The 20,342-nt window shown below is 42.7% G+C and overlaps 1 long non-coding RNA gene across 1 annotated transcript; it reads right to left on the bottom strand.

Annotated features, from left to right (window-relative positions):
• Positions 1-14,129: 14,129 nt before the first annotated feature.
• Positions 14,130-18,415, bottom strand: LOC140140276 (uncharacterized). Its single transcript, XR_011857234.1, has 3 exons — positions 18,131-18,415; positions 15,780-15,879; positions 14,130-14,698 (listed from the first exon to the last, which is right to left on the bottom strand). It is a non-coding gene; the product is annotated as an uncharacterized lncRNA (long non-coding RNA).
• Positions 18,416-20,342: the final 1,927 nt, after the last annotated feature.

The raw sequence follows: 20,342 nt of genomic DNA, 5'->3' as shown, positions 1-20,342 counted from the left end.
GGAACTGCAATCTTGTACATTTTTCTGTAACCTTTTGTAAATAGGCCTATATAGCTTGTAAATCCACTTAGGCCAAAAAAAATATTGTTGTGTTGCCCTCAAGTGGGAAAATGGGAAAGTTGGGTCACACGGGCGGATTTCTTTTTTTTTTTTCTTCTTTTTTTTCAAATATTAAATAATGCTTCTTCAATTAGGAAACATTTGTCAATTTTGACTTCTAAAAACCTGTTAGACATCAATTTAAGACTAGTCTTTCAATAAAATATTAATTTTAAGTGAAAAACATTGATTTTTTGAACAAATCTGTAATAATCATCATTCAAAAAAAATGCCGACCCTGATTTTTCAGGTTTTAGGGTCGGGCGGTTGAGGGCAACACAACAAAAAAATGTTGGCCTTATTGGCACAATATATGCCAAAAGAAAATAAAAATCATCTTTCTTGCTCTGCTTGGCCAAGTTTTCAACTTGTTGGTCATTGAGGAAATAGTCTACTGCAGTTCCCAGACCCACAGCTGAGATACAAAGTTCTTTGTAAAGTAACCCCTATTTTTGATAATCTCTCACAGAATGATTTTTTTTGGTCTAAATTCACTAACTTCTTATCCAGCTGACCTGACAATAGGCTCAATTTTAAAACAGTAGGCCTATAAATTTCATTACTTCAGTAAATGAAAGGATTGACAGGTTTCACTTTTTTCGTTAATATAGGCCTAAACAGTTTGGAAGATAAGCTAAGATATATATAGCCTTGATCAAGGCTTCCTCCTTACTTTTCTCTATTCATGCTCTTCATTGGATCCATGTATAATCAGTGGTAGAAGTAGGCCTATCATATACTGGACTCTCTAAAATTTTTAGTCAGGTCAGATTTTTGTGTAGGACGAAATGAGCTAGGGAGGAAGTGTGCCTTGTGGGGTGGGCGTGGTGGGCATTTTGCTCAAACACTACCCCTGCAGTGCACAGTATGCCTGGAGTAAAGTAAGATAAGAAAGTCAACTATCTGGCCTCAACAATTCAAATGTCAAATAAATTTTTACAAAGTTATGATGCTAAATAATTATTTCTAAAGAATAACTTTTGAAACAGAAATTTTGTGGCAAAGCTTCCATGAATTTTACATTCACTAACTATGGACGCCAAAGGACTTGAAACAAGTCTAAGATATATAGTCCAAAATTTCATAATAACATTTATTTAATGAATGCAAAAACGAAGCCCTATTTCCAGACGGGAAGGGGCACTCGAATCTGGAAATGACAGGGATGTGCAGACACCAGTTTGAAACTAGGTGTCTTTCAGTGTGATAATTGACACCAAACATAAAAGGGAGTCATTTGATGAAATCCCCCCGGTCATTCTTTGAGACTGCATGGGGAATATTTTACCCCAAAAGAGGGCATGATAAAGTAGCCCCATTCCCTTTTTGGAAGACCTAATATGCAGCAAAAAGACTTGTTTGGACAACCCCACCCTGGGTTTTACCCTAAACCTAATCTATGAGGGTGTGAAAAACCAAACACCTGTATGATGATTCAGATTTCACAGTGATAATTGCTTGTGCATGAGAAACATGTATTTTTATAGGGCACACGAGGACGCACACGACTAGTCCCAATGGGACAGTTACTCCAGGTCACTATAGTTACACTTGTAGCTGATACTGGCTGCTTCAAAGTTCATGGTAGTATTTATTCCACAACTCATTTTTCAAGCAAACTACACACAAACTGAATTCCCGGGACTGAATTCTCTGACTGGAAACTTTAAAATCCCATTTGCTTCATAATTGTTCATTTATAAACAGCTATAAAGAAATGTAAATTACTTCTTTACACTGTGCACATTGGCTATTTAGACAACATGTTCCAACTATATTGATGATATTTTAATACAAATCTTCAAAAATACAAAAATCAAATCAAGTTGAAGTTTACTGGCATTTCAATTAATATTATGGATTCACTATTTAAACAGGGAAGTGCCATTTAAAGCTATAGGATTAAGGAACACTTATAAATATTATTGTTCGATTACAAAATGGTGTCATATTTTAAAAAAAATATATAAGTCAAAATAACTTCCCATACACTGCATTTTGAATTTAACCACTTGGACCTGCAAAATTGCTGTATCCATGGTAGATGGCAAATAATACTTTCCATGTAGGCAATGAAGAGATCTGACTTGGAGTGACAGGGGTTTCTCTTTGGTGAGGCTTTTTGCGCCACGGTTGAGCACCGGACCGGGCCGAGAAGGCAACCAACGAGAGCACTCTGAAGAAGTCAGAGGCTGCCCTGACCAAGCTTCAGCAGGTCGTGCACCACCGACTATACCGGAGCCCGAAGCTACCTCTGCAGCACCCAAAAGTCTGGGAAGCGCAAAGAGTAGCGCAGGATCATCAGACAAGCCCCAAGAAGAGCAAGCGTTCTTCCAAGGGGAGCAAGTCAGATCGTTCCTGAGGGCACGGCGGTCGACAGTCCATGCCGGCGGCAAGCCGTCTCTTCGGGCACCTGGGTATTGTCGGTAGTGAGCGGGGGTTACAGACTGGAGTTCACCAGTCCCCCCTCGTGCGCCTGTACGTTTCAGAGGTCCACAGTAGTGCCGTCAGACGGCCCCCAGCGTCGGGCACTACTATCGGAGGTCACTCAGCTTCTCACGAAGCGGGCGATTGTCCCGGCTACCCTCCTTTCCCCAAGGGGTTTTGGAGCACATTCTTCTTGGCTCCAAAGAAGACCGGCGACTGGAGGCCCATATTGAACCTCAAGCCGTTGAACGAGTTCATCAGGCCCAAGAGGTTCAGAATGGAGACTCTCGCTTCGGTGCTAGATCTTGGCATGGATGAAGGTTCTGGGCCATATGGCCAGTATGCATGGTATACCTCGTACCGTACTGCCGTTTTCACATGAGGCCTATCCAACTGCACCTTCTCGCCTTTTACAGGCCCAGTCATCACCCGATATCCCTCGCGGTTCCGATGTCGGAGATCACGCGAGAGGAACTCTGGTGGTGGACCCATCAGCCCAATTTGACCCAGGGTGCATGTCAGGTTCCCTGCACCTGCAGTACGTCATGTAGTGACGACCGACGCGTCAAAGCTGGGCTTGGGGCCACATCCACGGGGACTCAGTCTCGGGCCTATGGTCGGCCACGGAGACAGAGTCCCACATCAACATTCTCGACCTATGGGCAGTGGGGACTGGAGAGAACTCTCCAGCACTTCGAGGAGGTGATCGTGCGTGGGATCTCATATCGTTGTCCAGATGGACAACACAACCGTGGTGGCCTACCTCAACAGGCAAGCGGGCACCAGGTCACCTCGGTTGTGCCTGCACGCACTGCGCCTGATAGGGTGGTGCAAGTCCAGGCATATTACGTTGAGAGCGATGCACATAGCAGGCGTCACCAACATCCTCGCGGACGATCTGTCACGAGGGAAGGTGTCGGGACCAACAGAATGGTCCCTTGCCCGCTGGTCGTCCAGATGATCTTCGAGGTGATGTACCACCCCTCGATAGATCTGTTCGCATCTCAGCGCAATCATCAACTGCTGGTGTACTGCTCGAGGGTCGCGGACCCACAAGCGTCCGCCGTGGACGCTCTGTCCATAGACTGGGGAGGATGACTACATACGCTTTCCCCGATCTCACTACACACGAGGATGGTGGCCAAGATCGGGAGGAGGACTGCAACGTCATTCTGATCGCGCCGTTCTGGCCGAAACACCTGTGGTTTCGTCCGATGTTACCAGATCTACTCCGGATGCCCAGATGAGAGCCTATGCGAAAAAGGCATGGTTGAACTATGGTTAACCATGGTCAACCATGGTTCAACCATGGGTTTTGACCATGGTCAAACCATGGTCAACCATGCTTTTGAAAAATGGCACCACGGCCAGAGACCATGGTCAACCATGGTTAACCTTTGACCATGGTCTATCTAAAGTGACCATGGTCAACCATGGTTAAAACTTAGCATGTTTGACCATGGTTGAACATTGTCAACCATAGTTCAACAACCAGGGTTTTGACCATGGTCAACCATGTTTTTGACCATGGTCAACCATGTTTTTGACCATGGTCAACCATGTTTTTGACCATGGTCAACCAGTTGTCGACCATGGTCAACCATGTTTTTGAAAAATGGCACCACGGCCAGAGACCATGGTCAACCATGGTCTATCTAAAGTGACCATGGTCAACCATGGTCAAAAATTTGCATGTTTGACCATGGTTAAGAAACAATAGCAATCAAGGAAGAAACAATAGAAAGAAACAATAGCAATCAAGCTTAAACTTTAAATTAGCACCCGATAGAGGGCAGGGCCTGAAGAATGAGGAAATTATGGGGTAAATATTTAACGGAATAAACTGCATAATTATATTATTTAGATTTATTCCATTAAAAATCTTATTTTAACTTATCAAATTACTAGTTTTTATATTCTATGGTGTCAAATATTTATTCACAACGTTGTAAATACGCATCAAATACGATTAATAACAACAGAGGGCGCTTTTTCTCATTCACTACCCAGAGTCAACCATGGTCAGGTGAGGTGATGACCATGGCTGACAATGCTCAGCCATGCTAAAGCATGGTCGACCATGGTATACTTAAAAGTGACCATGGTCAACCATGGTCAGGTGAGGTGATGACCATGGCTGACCATGCTCTCAGCCATGCTAAAGCATGGTTGACCATGGTATACTTGAAGTAACCATGGTCAACCATGGTCAGGTGAGGTGATGACCATGGCTGACCATGCTCACACATGCTAAAGCATGGTTGACCATGGTATACTTGAAGTGACCATGGTCAGGTGAGGTGATGACCATGGCTGACCATGCTCATCCATGCTAAAGCATGATTGACCATGGTATACTTGAAGTGACCATGGTCAACCATGGTCAAGTGAGGTGATGAACATGGCTGACCATGCTCACCCATGATAAAGCATGGTTGACCATGGTATACTTAAAAGTGACCATGGTCAACCATGGTCAAGTGAGGTGAAGACCATGGCTGACCATGCTCGGCCATGCTAAAGCATGGTCGACTATGGTATACCATGGTGACCATGGCAACCATGGTTGACCATGGTCAAGCCACCATGGCTGATCATCGCTGACCATAGTTAACCATGGTCAACCATGTTTTGACCATGGTTGACCATGGTTGACCATGCTAGCACGGTTGACATTTCGCCTAGGAGGTACCCAGTCCACCACTAGAGCACCTGCAGTTAGCTGCATGGCCCTTATCAGGGAACGCGCAGCGGAGGGAGGCTTTTCATCAGAAGCTGCTTCAGCTCTCATCGCAGGGGTAGACGAAAGTCTACCCTCCATACGTATAGCCAGCGGCTGGCTCCCTACTACGCATGGTGCGGTGAGAGAGATATCTCTCCCACTAGAGCGTCTGTGCCTCTAGTGGCAGAGTTTCTGACAGAAAAGTTCCAGTCAGGACTTCAGCAGGCCACGGTGGCCAACTACAAGTCGGCGATTCTCTCCGTTCATTGAGGATTCGAAGACGGGTCGACCATCAACACCGATGGGTCCCTCAGTCTTCTCCTCGACGGTATGTTCAACGATAGGAAGGTGATCCCCCGTGGGATCTCAACACAGTCTTAGATTACCTTAAGGGTCATCATTTTGAGCCCCTGTCAAAAGCGACGCTTAAGTACGTAACTCTCAAGATGGCTTTCCTATTGGCGTTGGCTTCGGGACGGCGGTGCTCAGAATTGCATGCGGTCTCGAAGTCAGCTTCCGTGACATTTCACAAACAACGGAGCGACGCTCTTTCTGTGCCCCGATTTCTTGGCCAAGAACGAGCGCAGTACATTCCGACACTCATCCCTCTCCATACCCAGAATTGGGCAAGGTTCGTCAGTAGCCGAAGACAGGCTGTGGTGCCCGGTGAGGGCGCTTCAGCAGTACCTCTTCCGAACACAAACCTTAAGAGGGACTCATGACCGCATATTCACCACCCATGCAGAAACTCATGGTCCAGCCGCTAAGCAAACCCTAGCACGGTGGCTGGTCCGGGGCGGTCGCAAAAGATGCGCGCCCCAAGGCCCACTCAACAAGATCGATCTCATCATCCTGGGCCTATCGTAGGGGGTCCCCAATGAAGAGATCTGTCAGCCAGTGTCCTGGAAGACCCCGTCATCATTCTCTTCGATATACTACAAAAACGTCAGTAATCAGAGAGCAGGCGACAGGTTTGCCAGGGCCGTTCTGGGGCGTTGATATGGTGGTGGTGGGGTACAGGTGCAGACAATTCAGAATACTCAGCATGGTATGAACCAGTGTTTCTATTCTTAACCACCATACTATAATAAGTGCGGAGGTTTTTGTCTGTATTCATGCTCATTTTTGTTTCCCGGCCGATGTGGGGGAAAATTCTTTGACCACAGGAAAACCGTGCTACCTGCTCCCGATCCCGTTCCTGATCAGATGCTGGCCAATCTTGTACCTCCATCCGTCGGTTACTTGCTAGATCGATCTTTCAGATGTTGATGCAAGCCTATCTTAATCAACATCGGAAGGGAAGATCGTCCGGTGTCGAGTCTAGTCCAAAACAGAAATGTTTTGTAGACTCTAACCGGAACGATCTTACCTTTCCGATGTTGATTATTCCCAGACCCGGCCGCCCCTACAAGTTTGGCCGAGTAGGGGTGCCCAAGTCGGATAAGGGATGATTACCGGATGTGACGTCACCAAATGGGTGAGTCCATTCGGGGATCGTTTTTTTTGTTATTTATTCTTTTATGTGGGACAAAATGAATATTGGTTTTTCCACATCTCGGGATCGATGCAAGAAGTATCTTAATCAACATCGGAAAGGTAAGATCGCTCCGGTTAGGAGTCTACAAAACATTCCTGTTTTGGACTATTTTTGACTCAAAGTTTCATTTTAAGATGCTAGCCGAAGTTGTCAATTTGAATATTTGTGTATTCTCAATCTGTCAAAAGTATCGTATCGGAGAATGGCCGATACCAAATGGTATCGACTACCGATACCACTGGTATCAACAGTATCGAGTATCGCCCAACGCTAGTACACCGCGAGTTTGTCTTTGTCTTAAGTTCCCCACATCAAGTTGGCTAGAATTTTTATGCCCATTCAATGGTTACTAATCCTATATCTCTGTTCACTAGTGAATCTGATCAGAGAAGATGTATGAAGCATCCTCTATGATCTGATTGAATCAAATTTTGTTTTTTGTTGTTATTGACAAAATACAGCAATTTTCACATGAAATTGACATTGCTAGCAGTTTTCAACATCTGACAGGAAAACAATGTGGCTCTTTTTTATTTATGATTATCAGGGGTTAGACCCACAAACACTTGCAAGTGATTAATGCTGACTAATAAACTAAAAATAACAGCATTAACATTTCACTATGAAATTTTAATATGAAAATTAAACAAATTTATAAATCGGCCAGCCAAAAATTGACTTGCCACCCTCAACCTCCTCCCCCAGGGCTCATTATTACCATGCATATGTACCATATCTGGAAGTTAAAATCTGGTCCATTGAAATTCAAAGATTTTTTAACAATTTTCATTGATGTCCTCTATCCCACCATTGGAATTCCAGACTTTTTATTGAAAAATGACCATGGCTGACCATGCTCAGCCATGCTAAAGCATCAGTTGACCATGGTATACTTGAAGTAACCATGGTCAACCATGGTCAGGTGAGGTGATGACCATGGCTGACCATGCTCACACATGCTAAAGCATGGTTGACCATGGTATACTTGAAGTGACCATGGTCAGGTGAGGTGATGACCATGGCTGACCATGCTCATCCATGCTAAAGCATGATTGACCATGGTATACTTGAAGTGACCATGGTCAACCATGGTCAAGTGAGGTGATGAACATGGCTGACCATGCTCACCCATGATAAAGCATGGTTGACCATGGTATACTTAAAAGTGACCATGGTCAACCATGGTCAAGTGAGGTGAAGACCATGGCTGACCATGCTCGGCCATGCTAAAGCATGGTCGACCATGGTATACCATGGTGACCATAGCAACCATGGTTGACCATGGTCAAGCCACCATGGCTGATCATCGCTGACCATAGTTAACCATGGTCAACCATGTTTTGACCATGGTTGACCATGGTTGACCATGCTAGCACGGTTGACATTTCGCCTAGGAGGTACCCAGTCCACCACTAGAGCACCTGCAGTTAGCTGCATGGCCCTTATCAGGAACGCGCAGCGGGGGAGGCTTTTCATCAGAAGCTGCTTCAGCTCTCATCGCAGGGGGTAGACGAAAGTCTACCCTCCATACGTATAGCCAGCGGCTGGCTCCCTACTACGCATGGTGCGGTGAGAGAGATATCTCTCCCACTAGAGCGTCTGTGCCTCTAGTGGCAGAGTTTCTGACAGAAAAGTTCCAGTCAGGACTTCAGCAGGCCACGGTGGCCAACTACAAGTCGGCGATTCTCTCCGTTCATTGAGGATTCGAAGACGGGTCGACCATCAACACCGATGGGTCCTCAGTCTTCTCCTCGACGGTATGTTCAACGATAGGAAGGTGATCCCCCCGTGGGATCTCAACACAGTCTTAGATTACCTTAAGGGTCATCCTTTTGAGCCCCTGTCAAAAGCGACGCTTAAGTACGTAACTCTCAAGATGGCTTTCCTATTGGCGTTGGCTTCGGGACGGCGGTGCTCAGAATTGCATGCGGTCTCGAAGTCAGCTTCCGTGACATTTCACAAACAACGGAGCGACGCTCTTTCTGTGCCCCGATTTCTTGGCCAAGAACGAGCGCAGTACATTCCGACACTCATCCCTCTCCATACCCAGAATTGGGCAAGGTTCGTCAGTAGCCGAAGACAGGCTGTGGTGCCCGGTGAGGGCGCTTCAGCAGTACCTCTTCCGAACACAAACCTTAAGAGGGACTCATGACCGCATATTCACCACCCATGCAGAAACTCATGGTCCAGCCGCTAAGCAAACCCTAGCACGGTGGCTGGTCCGGGGCGGTCGCAAAGATGCGCGCCCCAAGGCCCACTCAACAAGATCGATCTCATCATCCTGGGCCTATCGTAGGGGGTCCCCAATGAAGAGATCTGTCAGCCAGTGTCCTGGAAGACCCCGTCATCATTCTCTTCGATATACTACAAAAACGTCAGTAATCAGAGAGCAGGCGACAGGTTTGCCAGGGCCGTTCTGGGGCGTTGATATGGTGGTGGTGGGGTACAGGTGCAGACAATTCAGAATACTCAGCATGGTATGAACCAGTGTTTCTATTCTTAACCACCATACTATAATAAGTGCGGAGGTTTTTGTCTGTATTCATGCTCATTTTTGTTTCCCGGCCGATGTGGGGGAAAATTCTTTGACCACAGGAAAACCGTGCTACCTGCTCCCGATCCCGTTCCTGATCAGATGCTGGCCAATCTTGTACCTCCATCCGTCGGTTACTTGCTAGATCGATCTTTCAGATGTTGATGCAAGCCTATCTTAATCAACATCGGAAAGGGAAGATCGTCCGGTGTCGAGTCTAGTCCAAAACAGAAATGTTTTGTAGACTCCTAACCGGAACGATCTTACCTTTCCGATGTTGATGATCCCGGCCCCCGGCCGCCCCCTACAAGTTTGGCCGAGTAGGGGTGCCCAAGTCGGATAAGGGATGATTACCGGATGTGACGTCACCAAATGGGTGAGTCCATTCGGGGATCGTTTTTTTTTGTTATTTATTCTTTTATGTGGGACAAAATGACTATTGGGTTTTTCCACATCTCGGGATCGATGCAAGAAGTATCTTAATCAACATCGGAAAGGTAAGATCGCTCCGGTTAGGAGTCTACAAAACATTCCTGTTTTGGACTATTTTTGACTCAAAGTTTCATTTTAAGATGCTAGCCGAAGTTGTCAATTTGAATATTTGTGTATTCTCAATCTGTCAAAAGTATCGTATCGGAGAATGGCCGATACCAAATGGTATCGACTACCGATACCACTGGTATCGGCAGTATCGAGTATCGCCCAACGCTAGTACACCGCGAGTTTGTCTTTGTCTTAAGTTCCCCACATCAAGTTGGCTAGAATTTTTATGCCCATTCAATGGTTACTAATCCTATATCTCTGTTCACTAGTGAATCTGATCAGAGAAGATGTATGAAGCATCCTCTATGATCTGATTGAATCAAATTTTGTTTTTTGTTGTTATTGACAAAATACAGCAATTTTCACATGAAATTGACATTGCTAGCAGTTTTCAACATCTGACAGGAAAACAATGTGGCTCTTTTTTTTATTTATGATTATCAGGGTTAGACCCACAAACACTTGCAAGTGATTAATGCTGACTAATAAACTAAAAATAACAGCATTAACATTTCACTATGAAATTTTAATATGAAAATTAAACAAATTTATAAATCAGCCAGCCAAAATTGACTTGCCACCTCAACCTCCTCCCCAGGGCTCATTATTACCATGCATATGTACCATATCTGGAAGTTAAAATCTGGTCCATTGAAATTCAAAGATTTTTTAACAATTTTCATTGATGTCCTCTATCCCACCATTGGAATTCCAGACTTTTTATGGAAAAATGACCATGGCTGACCATGCTCAGCCATGCTAAAGCATGGTTGACCATGGTATACTTGAAGTAACCATGGTCAACCATGGTCAGGTGAGGTGATGACCATGGCTGACCATGCTCACACATGCTAAAGCATGGTTGACCATGGTATACTTGAAGTGACCATGGTCAGGTGAGGTGATGACCATGGCTGACCATGCTCATCCATGCTAAAGCATGATTGACCATGGTATACTTGAAGTGACCATGGTCAACCATGGTCAAGTGAGGTGATGAACATGGCTGACCATGCTCACCCATGATAAAGCATGGTTGACCATGGTATACTTAAAAGTGACCATGGTCAACCATGGTCAAGTGAGGTGAAGACCATGGCTAACCATGCTCGGCCATGCTAAAGCATGGTCGACTATGGTATACCATGGTGACCATGGCAACCATGGTTGACCATGGTCAAGCCACCATGGCTGATCATCGCTGACCATAGTTAACCATGGTCAACCATGTTTTGACCATGGTTGACCATGGTTGACCATGCTAGCACGGTTGACATTTCGCCTAGGAGGTACCCAGTCCACCACTAGAGCACCTGCAGTTAGCTGCATGGCCCTTATCAGGGAACGCGCAGCGGGGGAGGCTTTTCATCAGAAGCTGCTTCAGCTCTCATCGCAGGGGGTAGACGAAAGTCTACCCTCCATACGTATAGCCAGCGGCTGGCTCCCTACTACGCATGGTGCGGTGAGAGAGATATCTCTCCCACTAGAGCGTCTGTGCCTCTAGTGGCAGAGTTTCTGACAGAAAAGTTCCAGTCAGGACTTCAGCAGGCCACGGTGGCCAACTACAAGTCGGCGATTCTCTCCGTTCATTGAGGATTCGAAGACGGGTCGACCATCAACACCGATGGGTCCCTCAGTCTTCTCCTCGACGGTATGTTCAACGATAGGAAGGTGATCCCCGTGGGATCTCAACACAGTCTTAGATTACCTTAAGGGTCATCCTTTTGAGCCCCTGTAAAAAGCGACGCTTAAGTACGTAACTCTCAAGATGGCTTTCCTATTGGCGTTGGCTTCAGGACGGCGGTGCTCAGAATTGCATGCGGTCTCGAAGTCAGCTTCCGTGACATTTCACAAACAACGGAGCGACGCTCTTTCTGTGCCCCGATTTCTTGGCCAAGAACGAGCGCAGTACATTCCGACACTCATCCCTCTCCATACCCAGAATTGGGCAAGGTTCGTCAGTAGCCGAAGACAGGCTGTGGTGCCCGGTGAGGGCGCTTCAGCAGTACCTCTTCCGAACACAAACCTTAAGAGGGACTCATGACCGCATATTCACCACCCATGCAGAAACTCATGGTCCAGCCGCTAAGCAAACCCTAGCACGGTGGCTGGTCCGGGGCGGTCGCAATGATGCGCGCCCCAAGGCCCACTCAACAAGATCGATCTCATCATCCTGGGCCTATCGTGGGGGTCCCCAATGAAGAGATCTGTCAGCCAGTGTCCTGGAAGACCCCGTCATCATTCTCTTCGATATACTACAAAAACGTCAGTAATCAGAGAGCAGGCGACAGGTTTGCCAGGGCCGTTCTGGGGCGTTGATATGGTGGTGGTGGGGTACAGGTGCAGACAATTCAGAATACTCAGCATGGTATGAACCAGTGTTTCTATTCTTAACCACCATACTATAATAAGTGCGGAGGTTTTGTCTGTATTCATGCTCATTTTGTTTCCCGGCCGATGTGGGGAAAATTCTTTGACCACAGGAAAACCGTGCTACCTGCTCCCGATCCCGTTCCTGATCAGATGCTGGCCAATCTTGTACCTCCATCCGTCGGTTACTTGCTAGATCGATCTTTCAGATGTTGATGCAAGCCTATCTTAATCAACATCGGAAAGGGAAGATCGTCCGGTGTCGAGTCTAGTCCAAAACAGAAATGTTTTGTAGACTCCTAACCGGAACGATCTTACCTTTCCGATGTTGATTATTCAGACCCCGGCCGCCCCCTACAAGTTTGGCCGAGTAGGGGTGCCCAAGTCGGATAAGGGATGATTACCGGATGTGACGTCACCAAATGGGTGAGTCCATTCGGGGATCGTTTTTTTTTGTTATTTATTCTTTTATGTGGGACAAAATGACTATTGGTTTTTTCCGCATCTCGGGATCGATGCAAGAAGTATCTTAATCAACATCGGAAAGGTAAGATCGCTCCGGTTAGGAGTCTACAAAACATTCCTGTTTTGGACTATTTTTGACTCAAAGTTTCATTTTAAGATGCTAGCCGAAGTTGTCAATTTGAATATTTGTGTATTCTCAATCTGTCAAAAGTATCGTATCGGAGAATGGCCGATACCAAATGGTATCGACTACCGATACCACTGGTATCGGCAGTATCGAGTATCGCCCAACGCTAGTACACCGCGAGTTTGTCTTTGTCTTAAGTTCCCCACATCAAGTTGGCTAGAATTTTTATGCCCATTCAATGGTTACTAATCCTATATCTCTGTTCACTAGTGAATCTGATCAGAGAAGATGTATGAAGCATCCTCTATGATCTGATTGAATCAAATTTTGTTTTTTGTTGTTATTGACAAAATACAGCAATTTTCACATGAAATTGACATTGCTAGCAGTTTTCAACATCTGACAGGAAAACAATGTGGCTCTTTTTTATTTATGATTATCAGGGGTTAGACCCACAAACACTTGCAAGTGATTAATGCTGACTAATAAACTAAAAATAACAGCATTAACATTTCACTATGAAATTTTAATATGAAAATTAAACAAATTTATAAATCAGCCAGCCAAAAATTGACTTGCCACCCTCAACCTCCTCCCCCAGGGCTCATTATTACCATGCATATGTACCATATCTGGAAGTTAAAATCTGGTCCATTGAAATTCAAAGATTTTTTAACAATTTTCATTGATGTCCTCTATCCCACCATTGGAATTCCAGACTTTTTATGGAAATACAAGTAAAAATTCCAGGATTTTTTAAACATTTCCATGGATGCCCTCTATAGGCCCCTCACTATACATGGAATTCCTGTTATTTTTTCACATATCGGGAAAAAATTCCATGATTATTCTGATTATTTCATGCATGCCCTCTATAGGGGTTTGATTGAATGCGCCTGGAATTCCATACTTTTTGCGGAGATTGGGTCTGGAATTCCAGATATTTTTTCAAAAAAAAGTTTGCCCTCTATAGGGGTCTGATAGAATGCGCCTGGAATTCCATTCTTTTTGCGGAGATTGGGTCTGGAATTCCAGATATTTTTTCCAAAAAAAAGTTTGCCCTCTATAGGGGTCTGATGGATTGCGCCTGGAATTCCATTCTTTTTGCGGAGATTGGGTCTGGAATTCCAGATATTTTTCAAAAAAAAAGTTTGCCCTCTATAGGGGTTTGATGGAGTGTGCCTGGAATTCCATACTTTTTTGCGGAGATTTTGTCTGGAATTCCAGATACTTTTTCCAAAACAAACTTGGAATTCCAGATTTTTTTCCAAAAATAACATTTGCCCTCTATAGGGGGGGGGGTCTTTTATTATCTGGAATAGCCCATTAAGTGTACCATGTGGTTATTGGACATAATGGACTTGGGTCGTTCATTATTAATTAAGATATTCAAATACTAAGATATTACATATCCGACGCTAAAACTGCTTTCATGTCTTAATCCTCAAATTTAATCGCAGCCCCGGGAACTCCAGTCAATTTTTTCACCGTAGCGTTGCCAACCACAGTTACTGTTTTTGCCGTAGCTTTGCCAACATCAACCACTGCTTCCACCGTAGCTTTGCCAGTGTTTTCAGTTGACTTGGCTGTGTGTTCAGCTAAGTCCCCGACGGTTTCATTCAACTTATCAATTTGAAATAAAGTGGCCGCAGAGGTAAGAGCTACTGCACCAGTTGCAGCACCTGTAGCAACTGTTTCCATAGCGTGTCGAACAACGGTTTTAGAGGCACGATCTGCTGTAAATTCTGCACTTTCTTTAACCGCCTCGTTCAGTCCTTTGACCTGCCCAAAGGTAGCTGCTGCCAAAGTGGCAGTCGTGGCTGTCACAACTGCGCCAGCAACGGTTGACACTTCGTTTCCCATTTTGTCAGTTTCCTGAAGAGAAAAGACAAATTGGAGAACCACGCCTTTACTGGGATATTACTAAAACTGTGGAATCTGAATGTACTGTTTAAAAAGTATGGTACAGTGTATCCACCCCACACCACTCCACCCCAGCAAGTTATAGCTCAATCATGGCCACCTTACTGTCGAATTTAAACAAATTCGGCATTAAAAATATCCGATTGATCTAATCGGTTACATTTCGTAATTTGCAACATTTCGTAATACGATTTTCATTTTTGCATGGTTCGCACTGTAACAAAAATATATGCAAGAAGAATAAAATCTTTTTTTATCTGCAATTCTATATAACATCTTTATTTCTCTCTTTTTAAGTGTGATGAAAGAAGAGCACTGCAAACTTTATTCAAATAAAAAAAATCGGTATTCAGTAGCTTTAACTAGTGGCATAGCACTATTTTTTCTTATAAAGTCCTGAAATTTTTGTCTTATTTCTATGACATTTTAGACCGTGAAAAATTAATGTTTTGGTTCTCGCCCCCCCCCCTCCTTAATTTCTGGGATTTGTAAGATTTGTTTAAAGATTTTGGAATACTTTAGGAAAACTTTATAGCTTATTCAAAGACATGAATCACTTCCAAGACTTTTTGTGGTACTAGGGGGTTTTAAAACAGGCCTGCTCCTTTCATCGAGCACTGTTGGAAAAGACCAAAAACTACTAACAATGCTAGTTTTACATAAAAAAACCTCTCTCTCTCTCTCTCTCTCTCCCTCCATCATCAATTCATTAAAATCCTCTGGACGAGAACCAAAACATTTATTTTATACAGCCTTGTAGTAGCAAGTCTTGAAATGATATTATCCAGAGAAGATAGAGATTGCAAAGCAATTAGCCTTAGTGGTATGGCGGACACAATAGGATGGAGCTGCACGAAATGGTTAAAGGCTTTTGAATTTGGCGGGTTTTACCCATATTGAATACTGCCCTTCTATTGTGTACGCCATGCTTCGAAAAGGCTTATGTTCTTATGCATGTTCTTTGCGCCATTTTCAAATGAGGATTGGACGGATATCATACCAAAGCAAGGTGTCAAGGCGATTGAATGCTTACCTTCGGTATTGAGTGAGCCTTTTTGATACTATTTCCCTCAAGTCCTTCCAGCTAAACTGCCAACTATATCACTTGAATTCGGATAACTTTAACGTCGGGACTGTAGGGGACAGAATAAAATATTTTAAACTGTTAAACCCCTGGGTAATAATTACTTAATATGCTCGATATGCGGTAAATCAACTATAAATAATACAAATGTAAAAACTAACTAACTAACTAACTAACTAACTAACTAACTAACTAACTAACTAACTAACTAACTAACTAACTAACTAACTAACTAACTAACTTACTAACTAACTAACTAACTAACTAACTAACTAACTAACTAACTAACTAACTAACTAACTAACTAACTGGAGTGAAGTTACCAGTCTCTAAATTTCTTTGACCATTGCATCATTTTCCAAAGTGGGAGAAAAGTTAATTCCCCTGAAACCTATAGACTATAGAAGGGGAATTTCCAGAAAGCTATTATAGTTATCATGTACATTGGCTAACAAGGGGATTTCCTATATCATGCAATATCAGAAGAGGATTGTACAGGGTGTCCCAAAACAAAAGAGGCCCCTCATTGCGCCCTCTTTTTCTCCTATTTCTGAAAAGTTGATTAAATATATTTTGGTATGTAAAGAACCCTTTAGTCGTTAGCTAACTAACTAACTAACTAACTAACTAACTAACTAACTAACTAACTAACTAACTAACTAACTAACTAACTAACTAACTGGAGTGAAGTTACCAGTCTCTAAATTTCTTTGACCATTGCATCATTTTCCAAAGTGGGAGAAAAGTTAATTCCCCTGAAACCTATAGACACGCACATTAGCTAAGAAGGGGAATTTCCAGAAAGCTATTATAGTTATCATGTACATTGGCTAACAAGGGGATTTCCTATATCATGCAATATCAGAAGAGGATTGTACAGGGTGTCCCAAAACAAAAGAGGCCCCTCATTGCGCCCTCTTTTTCTCCTATTTCTGAAAAGTTGATTAAATATATTTTGGTATGTAAAGAACCCTTTAGTCGTTAGCTTTTATAAACCAAAACAATTATTTCAATCGGCTCACAACTGTTGAAGATATGCCCTTTTGAATAAAAGTACCCGTTTTTCACTCTGTCCACGGATAGCAAACGGAGTGGTTGGGATGGCTCATGCTGTGGAATGGCCTGCACGATCACCAGACCTCACACCACTTGATTTTTTTCCTTTGTGGCAAAATCCAAGATCTTCGCAAACGTATTACTGAATGCAGTTCAAGTATCCGGCGCACAAGGATGGTACGCAACGCAATTGATGCAATGAGGACCAGGGCTGAAACCCGTATTCGCCAAGGAGGCAACCAGGTAGAGGGCAGAGCTGCACAGTAAACTCACTTCAGAAGAACCAAAGACAAACCAAACAGCCTTATAGGGCTACCTTTTATCCTAAAAAGAGAAATGACTTATGTTGTAAATAAAAATAAAAAAAGCAAGAAACAACAAAGTAAGAAAGTAAGAAACATAATAAAACAAAAAGGCATAAATAACCAAGAAAAATAAGTACGGTAATTGCAAGTAAAGCAAAAGAAGACCCATTCGGCATCCATTTTACCCATAAATTAATGACACTATTAACAAAACTCATTGCCTATAAACCTACAGGTAAAGCCCATTCCATAAATAAAGTTATTTTATAAAGTTCTCATTGAGGAATGTTTGATATTCATGCATGGTATGTGTACTAATTTTCAATCTTTGAAGTAGCCAAACCTTCTCCGTGGACAGAGTGAAGAGCAGGTACATTTCTTTAAAAGAGCATATCTTCCAAAGTTGTGAGCCAATTGATATAATTGTTTTGGTTTATTAAAGCTAACGACTCAAGGTTTCTTTACATACCAAAATATATTAGATCAACTCTTCCAAAATAGGAGAAAAGGAGGGCGCTATGTGGGGCCTCTGTTTATTGGGACACCCTGTACTAGGTCTAAATACTTTCTGCTCATTGATGTTGTACTGATTAGATTTGGTGAGGGGTAACAAGATAAACTGGTCATGATAAACACCCCCAACATACTTTGTCTCTGTCTACCTAACAAACACAAAAAAGTTCTTCAAAATAATTAATTAATGTTTATAATATTTAAATGTTGGGTTATATAAAAAGCATGAATACATTATAAAAAGGTTATTGGAAAAAAAAATTCGGCAAACATTTTGCAAAATGTATTTTCAATAGTTACATCTTGCTAAAATGTCTTGCATCACGTTTTCAATCTTTTTTTTTATGAATGTGGTTAAAACGTTTTTATACCCGACATTTATTTAAACCTTTTTCCTTTTCTTTTGTGTGTTTGCTAGGTACTTACCTTAATTTGAAGCGCAAGACAATTCTGCTCCTTTCTTCACTTATATTAGCAACCGACAAACAGCATGAATAGTAGCGTAGCGTTTCTAGCCTCTCTGGTATTCTCAATATCCTGACTAGTGCTAGGGTCTACAAGTCAACTTGTGTTTTGATCAAACCCTCTGTCTTACATGTTATAATAGCATATACTGCAATCTGAATGAGCGTGTTGGCATTCTGTTGGCCTAACTTCGCCTAACTACTCGTCACCCAATAACATTACTCCTTCCAGGCAGGGCTGGGGGAATTTGTAACATACGATGTTCGCAGAAATTTGGCCAAGAAAGGGGTAAAATTTATTTCACGCAATCCAAATAACGCAATATCAGCTGAATGATTGTATGTTAATGCCTCTAATATATCATGTATATTATACCCATCCATCAATACATAGTTCAGCCTATTTGTTTACGTTCAAGCCCTTATTAAAGGGGATCGTACACTCTCAGAAATGCATTGATCAGACGTGCTGTAACTTCTAAATTCACATGTATATTTTTGTAAAAGACGAAGTTGAATTATTTTCACAGTTTCTGTTGGAGTGAATCTGCTTTTGTTCTTCATTTTACATACATTTCAATATTTTTCTTTACGCCAACCTCAATTTAAGCCATCTGAAGCGACCAAACGGCATTTTATGGTCACTTTTGTTTGGTCTACTAATGTCTTCTTTGCAGATAATGTATATACAGATTTCTACCAATTCCCGTTCATTTTTCTTTGCCGACAACAAAATGTAAATATAATTTCCTCACAAGCTAGATAAGACTCTAGGTTATCATGGATAAAAGGTCTACTCAGGCCCGTACGCAGGGGGGTGCGGGGGGTGCGTTCGCACCCCCCCAAATTGGCAAAAGTGTACAAAAAGTCCCAAAAATTATAATTTGCGAGTGTAGCGAGCCAAAAAAATGAGTTTTTTTACGCTTTTTTGGTCAAAAAAGGTCCAAATTTTGAGAAGAGAGTCCACTTTTCACAAAATCGCCCCCCCCCTTGGAAAAAAGTCCACTTTTTCAAAATCAGCACCCCCCCAAAAAAAATCCTGCGTACGGGCCTGGGTCTACTCTTTGCAGAAGCTGATATATGAAGCTTGAGGCAGAACTGTATGAATGACGCTCGTTCATGTCGTATGTATAGACGACTTTTTTCATATACAGTATAAATGTTGAACCAACGTTGGATAAAAGTTTAACAGCGTTTTCATGGTTTTAGCAATGTCCCTTATGTCAAAAAAGTTGTATTGCCCTCAGAGCTCTAAAGCCAGGTCGGTCGGTCGGTTTACGTTTTTGTGCCACATACTTCAAAATGCACCAACAATGTAGCCAGCCTTTTAGTGTGAGGGGGCAAGGCCATATATTTGTCCCCATTGTCAATTTTTCGACCTATTTTTAGTCATTTTAATGGCACTTTACTTTTTGCCGTCCCATTTTCATCACTGAAAATGTCTGTGGGCTGTGGGGAAGCAACTTGCATCCCCTCACACGCTCCCCCTGGCTACGCCATTGTAGTTCACCACACCATGATAAACAATGACTATAGGGTTTCTTAGGCTTGGTTTTTAATATATCAGAGTTCTACAGTACGAATTACAAATAGGCAAAACATTTTCACAACACTTTTGTGTATTTTATAAAATTCAAATATAAAAAGCGACCCTTTCGGATCTGGCGAAAAGGGTAAACTTTTTAGGCCTTATACAGGGTGTATCAAAGGTCTATTGCCATTTGGTCTAATACCATTTCGTCTAATTCCTGTTTAGTCTATATTCAATTGGTCTATTACCAGAAAGACTAATTGCCACTTAGTCTAATAATCATATAGTCTAATATCTATTTAGTCTAACATTGTTTGCTCTAATAACCGGTATGTCTACTAACCATATAGTCTAATAACCAATTGGTCTAATATTTCTTCGATAACCGTTTGGTCTAATAACCGTTTGGTCTAATAACCGTTTGGTCTAATAACCGTATGGTCTAATAATAATTAGTCTAATACGATGTCGTCTATTTATTAATAAAATAAATGCTTGTAAGACTAAAATGGTTTGTAGACCAAATGGGTATTAGACCTATTGGTTATTAGACCTATTGGTTATAGACCAAATGAGTATGAGACTAACTGATTGTTAGACTAAATGGTTTTAGACTTAATGGTTATTAGACTAAATGGTTGTC

Source organism: Amphiura filiformis, chromosome 19, assembly GCF_039555335.1.
Source record: "Amphiura filiformis chromosome 19, Afil_fr2py, whole genome shotgun sequence".
Taxonomy (NCBI): Eukaryota; Metazoa; Echinodermata; class Ophiuroidea; order Amphilepidida; family Amphiuridae; genus Amphiura; species Amphiura filiformis.
The sequence above is the reverse complement of the archived record's forward strand: the minus strand, read 5'-3'. Positions and strand labels throughout refer to the sequence as shown.